General features: G+C 30.4%; 1 long non-coding RNA gene across 1 annotated transcript; it reads left to right on the forward strand.

Annotated features, from left to right (window-relative positions):
• Window positions 1–480: 480 nt before the first annotated feature.
• On the forward strand, window positions 481–2,802 carry LOC136272569 (uncharacterized). The gene is made up of 3 exons (XR_010710562.1): window positions 481–525; window positions 654–685; window positions 2,702–2,802. It is a non-coding gene; the product is annotated as an uncharacterized lncRNA (long non-coding RNA).
• Window positions 2,803–6,122: the final 3,320 nt, after the last annotated feature.

Below are 6,122 nucleotides of genomic sequence, written 5' to 3' on the forward strand. Positions count from 1 at the left end.
AATAAATTTGTAAAGTTATAATAAATCGAAGAAACTATTTTGGTTGCATAATATTGACCTCAGATTTTTTAAAAATACGATATTTTAAACATTCAATCTTCGTCAAAAGATTTAATTACGGTTATAGCATTCCTTTAAAGAATGGTTATTCCGTCGAAAGAGTTTAAACTTTTTCCTATTCAATTCTATTTTATAGAAATATTGTAAAATTTAACTTTCTGAGAAGAGACGGAATACGCGTGCAGCAGACGAAAAAAAAATCAGTTCCTGGAGATCCAACTGCGGTGTACAAATCAATGAAATGGGCTCCTGTAAACAGTGATATTGGGAAACATATATTATGTGCTAATGCAGAGGATAGCAAAGGGTATCGTTAAATGTTGCATTATCAATATCCACTGAATTAACTCCATGTATATTCATTTGTAATCTCATGATACATTGAAATGACATATCTAATTTATTACTGGCTTGCTTTCAGAATAAGCACTGTTGAACTACAATGCTTTAGAATTGAAGTTAAAGGTAAGACAATGATATGAACAACTGAAACAATTTTTTGTTATACTAAACCTTATTTATTACGTTTAATATATTTTTTATTCGTAGCTTTGTTATTTATAACTCACACTCTTAAATGAATTATTTTTTAGCTAATGTTTTTCGACCCAACCCTTCTATACCGGTAAGTTTGTACCTTAAAACAGAGTCTAATACCTAGTTACTTATGTTGGCATTCCAAATATAAATATAAACAGACTATCATGTATCTTAAATAATGATTTTAATTCAAATGATTTTGTTCATATATTTTATAAAATATCCTAATGATAATAAATTGCATATTATATATTTTCTAAAAACAAAATCTAATGATAATAAATTGTTTTAAAGCAGATACAAAACATAAATATCAAGGCTGATATTAAAAAGTTTAATATAATTCGTGCATTTGAATATGTGTTATTCATAGTCTGTTAAATTCAGTTGTTAAATTTGATCCGCTCACGTTGAGATCTACAAGTCAGTAACTCGTATAAAATATCATAATATAAAGTTATAAGATAAATATTTTTTTTCCTTTTATGCATCATGATATAAGAAACCAATTCTGTCCACATCAAAGTAAGTATCTACTCGTGTTAATCCGCAAGCCGGAATTTACCGTTATCGGTTTAAATTTTACATTGCGCGGAAGAGAACCAATCGTCTATGAAAACAATCGGTTCGGGAAGTAAGATGGAAATTGTTTCTAATCATCCTAAGCTGATTAGTATATAAAGGGACGATCGCCAACCACGAGATATCACTGTGACGATACAAAGTTAATACCAGATGTTTTTGTTATCGGTAAATCAATATGATATTTTTCTGTTTGATTGCGTCTCTTTTCTAAGCAAGTAAAGCAGCTACTAAAAGATTTATAAAAACCCCTTAAACTTCTCGGTCAAACGATGAAAACACGACCCCATAAATAAACAAAAACATAATTGTCTAACTTTTATCATTTTTAGACCAATGCACATGTATTGGAGCAAAAGATAATTTATAAATATCATTCGTATGTTTATTCACATTTACTGATCTTTATACACAAAACAAAATGCTTAAATATATTCAAAACAAAGTCGTCATTGTTCGTGGTCTTTATAAACGTTCATGTTTGTAGTCTTTAAAAACATTCATGTTTATGTCTTATTATAGGCTGAAAGTTCCCAAGTTAATATTGGTCGTGCCGTCATATGAAATCATTGTGAAACACACGAAGAAACAGGTTATCGAAAACGCAGGCAGATTGTTTTGTTAGTGCCTTTGGCAGATAATCTTCTATCCTGAATTAATTGCACACACCTCTTGATTTTTTTACTGTGTCGGCAATACAATGATTTTGCACACATTCAAGCAGTAAAGAGCAGATATGATATGAACACTTTGGTATATTGAATATGTTACTGAAAATAAAACTTCAAAAGCTTGAGATCTTAGCTCAGTGAGAACATCGGATATTGTTCAAGCTGCTGCAGAGTGCGGTGAGAGTTATTTTACCATACAGTTAACGCCACAGTCTTCTATTTCATGTGATCTTGATGAATCGGCTGAATTTCCCGTTTTTAAGCAGCCAAAACTATATATACTTTTCGATCGGTATCTTTGTATGGAAACCAGATAAGTTTAATTTCAAAACAATGTTTTACCAACTTCGTAATATTGGTCATATTCGATAACTTATCACTGAAAATGCCTGCAAGATTTTGGTGTATTCACTAGTTACCTCCAGACTGGATTACGGAAATGCATTGCTGTATGGGTTGACCTCGAGCTCCCTGTCAAGACTGCAGAGAATTCAATATACAGCGGCCAGAATTATAACACGGGCAAAGAAGCATGATCCTATAACCCCTGTATTTATGTCTCTTCATTGACTGCCAGTGGAATTTCGAATCCAGTATAAGTTACTTGTGACTCTTTTTAAGTCGCTTTACGGGACGGCACCATCATACATACAGTATCTTGCAAAATCATATTTCCTATGCGGACATTGCAGTCCGAAAATTAAAGATTACTTTCCAAACCTCGTGTCCGCACAAAACAATATGGTGATAGGCGGTTTGATATTCGTGCATATATATATATATATATATATATATATATATATATATATATATATATATATATATATATATATTGTTTATTAAAACAGGGAAAGCCATATTATGCGTCATTTCCCGAACGAAAAGACATACTTTGCCCTGTTGGATCATACTGTAGATTTCCAATATATGCTGCGACTGAACATATAGGGTAAGTATAAAAGTTAAAGAAGCAAAATGAGGTTTGCAAAAAATATCAAAATCAAAACAAGGAAATTTTTCATATTATGTGATTTTAACCTAAAGTCTGAAAAAAAATGAGTATAAGAATTATCAATATCGAAGATGAAAAAGTAAAAATTGGAAAGCAGTTATGGAACTTTTAGTCTATACCGCAATATACAGTATTTGATTTGAAAAAATTGTCAAATGCATGTATGAAGAGGAATGTGTCCTTTTCTTTTGCTATTAAATAACGTTGGGGAAAATCACTCTCTTGATATAATTCAGAGGCATCAAACAAATCGTCAGTACCAATATGAGCCAAGAAGATGTCACTATTCAATACCGAAACGATGTTATAAATGGCACAATAGACACCAAAGTTGCACAGGTGGAGTTTTTAGCGGAGGTACCTGGTGCTCGTCAGATATGTCTTAATGCTTCTGATGGGTAATATTTCTTGTACAGAGATTTCCTGGTAATATATATTGTTTGATGTACAATTGTATTTTACTTGTTTTACTTTATTCATTAGCGTATATTATTTTCATGTATTTTGTTTAAGTGTTGCCTGGACTGTGAGGTGCCTTATTGTAACTGTTGTAAGACAAGGTAAATCTTTTTAAAACGAACAAATAATTGATATACTCCAATGTTTATTGTTTTATAATGCGTAATTAGAATAAAAGTGAAAAAAAATGACAAACACTTGTATGGCAAAAGTAAAATGTGATGTATTCCTATTGTTGAAAATGAAATATTTGATGAATCTTTTAATATATTCAACACTGTATTCTGATGAATTTATAGACCCTTGTGAAAACAAACCATGTCACAGTGGAAAATGCATAGCCTTTAAAGATAAATCTGGTTTTCGGTGTATTTGTGATTCAAGGCACAACGGAACATTATGCGAGAAAGGTAGTTGTGACATCCAACCAGCTGGTAATGTTTTATTAATTATATTTCTAAACAATGAGTACAGAATCGAATATCAAGAATGTTTTTTTTATTTTGTAGATCGTATGCCTAACTTATATAATTGTATGCTATATGGTATACTTGCATATGTCCCATCGTCCTTCTTTGTGTCTCCTTATAGAAATAAAGTTTTGTGATCAGGAACCATGCAATGGCTCAAATGCTTGCCAGGACGTGGGTTTGCCTCCATATTTTATGTGTTTACAATGTCCACATGGAAAAACGGGCACACGATGCGATGTCGGTAAATATGATTATATGTTCTATTTGTTTTGAATATTAATCGTCTGTATCATGTTGTGTGAAATATGATTCCTTCATTTAAATAATTTCAACTTTTCTAATAATTATATTGCCTTTTTCTGCTCAATTTTGTTGTTAAATGGAATTGGCTTCCTTTTTAAATAAGAAAGAGTCAATTTATGTAATTATTTACAATTGTATGTTTAAAGGGACTTAAACACAATTTGAGCTCAATGTTTTCTAAATTCAGTTTTTCATTTTTAATGTCTAGAATGGTCAATATGGATGTTTTTAATGCTTTGTCAAAATTTGAAAGTCAAATAACCAGTCATATTAATGTGACAGAGGTTAAAATTCTTTGTTTTGTAAACAAAGCTCGAGTCCTGTTATTGTTTACATATGTCTTGTATTGGTAAAAATTTCAATCTAAAGTTGAATTTTTATGTTGATAAAATTATTTATGAACAAATAGAATCAGTTTATCTTGTTTCCACAAGACATTTGGTAATTTCTTTACTTTATATTATTTGAAACAAACATAAGACTCGAGCTTTGTTTACATAACAACAACTTCTTTCCTCTGTGTCTCGCTTGTAACATGACTTCTACTATTCAGATTTTGGTAAATCATTCAAAATACTCAAGAAAACTATTTAATACATAAAAATCAAAAATAAAATTTTCATCAGAAATCGTGTCTAGGTCCCTTTAACTGAAAAAAAATCCGCCAAAAAAATACACAAATTCTTGTAAATAAAAATGCTTTGGGGGTTTTTTTTATTTAGATATTGACATGTGTAGTCCAACCCCTTGTGAAGATAATCAAATATGTAAGCAGACTGGTGGTTTTTATCAATGTCTTTCAGGTATCTTTTTTTAAAATTTCACTACTGTGGAATCATTTAAATTCGTGGGGGTCAATTTTCTTGGATTATGACTTTTTTGCTCATTCGTGGGGATGTTATTTCGTGGATGCGTATGTTACTGTTTCAGCAACAAAGATAACACTTTCTAAAATTGTTTTCGTTGAGGATTTAAATTCGTGAGGGAGGGCTACCCACGAATACCACGAAAATTGAGCCACCACGAATTCTAATGATTCCACAGTATATTTTGGATATTTATTAAAATATATATTCTGAAGCACAATACTAAAGACACATTTTATAGAATTTTACCCTTGATAACCAATCACTCTTTTTCTACAGGAGGTGTTAACCGTGAGTTTTTGTTTCGCTATTCTACTTTCAACCTCTTTTTAACTTTAAAGGGGCATGGTCACGACATTCGCTTAATGTTTTCATTTTTTGTACTTTTGTAGAAAACATTGCTTAATTTGTGTATTTTCAAAATTTCACTGTCGGTCGTCGAGTTATGAATTAGAAACAGAGCTTATAATTCTTTGTAATGAAATTAAAATTCAGGCTATATTATTGTTTCATTTCGGTGCTGAATTAAAAAAAACCAGGTTTATAATATGAATATGACCAACACCTTTTTTGGTTTCATAACAAACTTTAAAGAGGAAAGATTTGTAAGAAACTAAACTTGAACCATTATTTTCAACCAATTTAAGAAAAATGGATGGTCGTGAACTGCATTAATCACTTATAAAAGGATGATGTTACACAAATTGTCTTTGATTTGCTTAGAACAATGCCTTCATAATTGCTTAAAGAGTGAAACATCTGTATGTGTGAAAAATCAGTGCGTTTGTGCTTTGGGAATAAAAAATAATGGAACATGTGTGTCAAGTAAGTAATTTTGTAAGATTTGATGGTTCTCTAAAAATATACAGAAAAACAATATGACATTTTGCATATCATTTTCGTTCTTTTTAATAAATTTTTCAAATTCATTTTTCAACTTATTTTTTTTGAGAAGCCCAAGCAGACAAATCTGATATTGGTAACGTAAGTATTTCAGTTTTGATATATTTTTTCTTAATTAAAAATTATTATGCAGTCAAAATTTAGTTCGGATGTGAAATATTATAAATACATTTAAGTAAATTTCCACACTTTAGGTTAAAAATTAATTTAAATAAAATTTTACTACAGTTATTGCCGTGATCGAAAAGATGTC

This window comes from Magallana gigas, unplaced genomic scaffold, assembly GCF_963853765.1.
Source record: "Magallana gigas unplaced genomic scaffold, xbMagGiga1.1 SCAFFOLD_32, whole genome shotgun sequence".
Classification (NCBI taxonomy): Eukaryota; Metazoa; Mollusca; class Bivalvia; order Ostreida; family Ostreidae; genus Magallana; species Magallana gigas.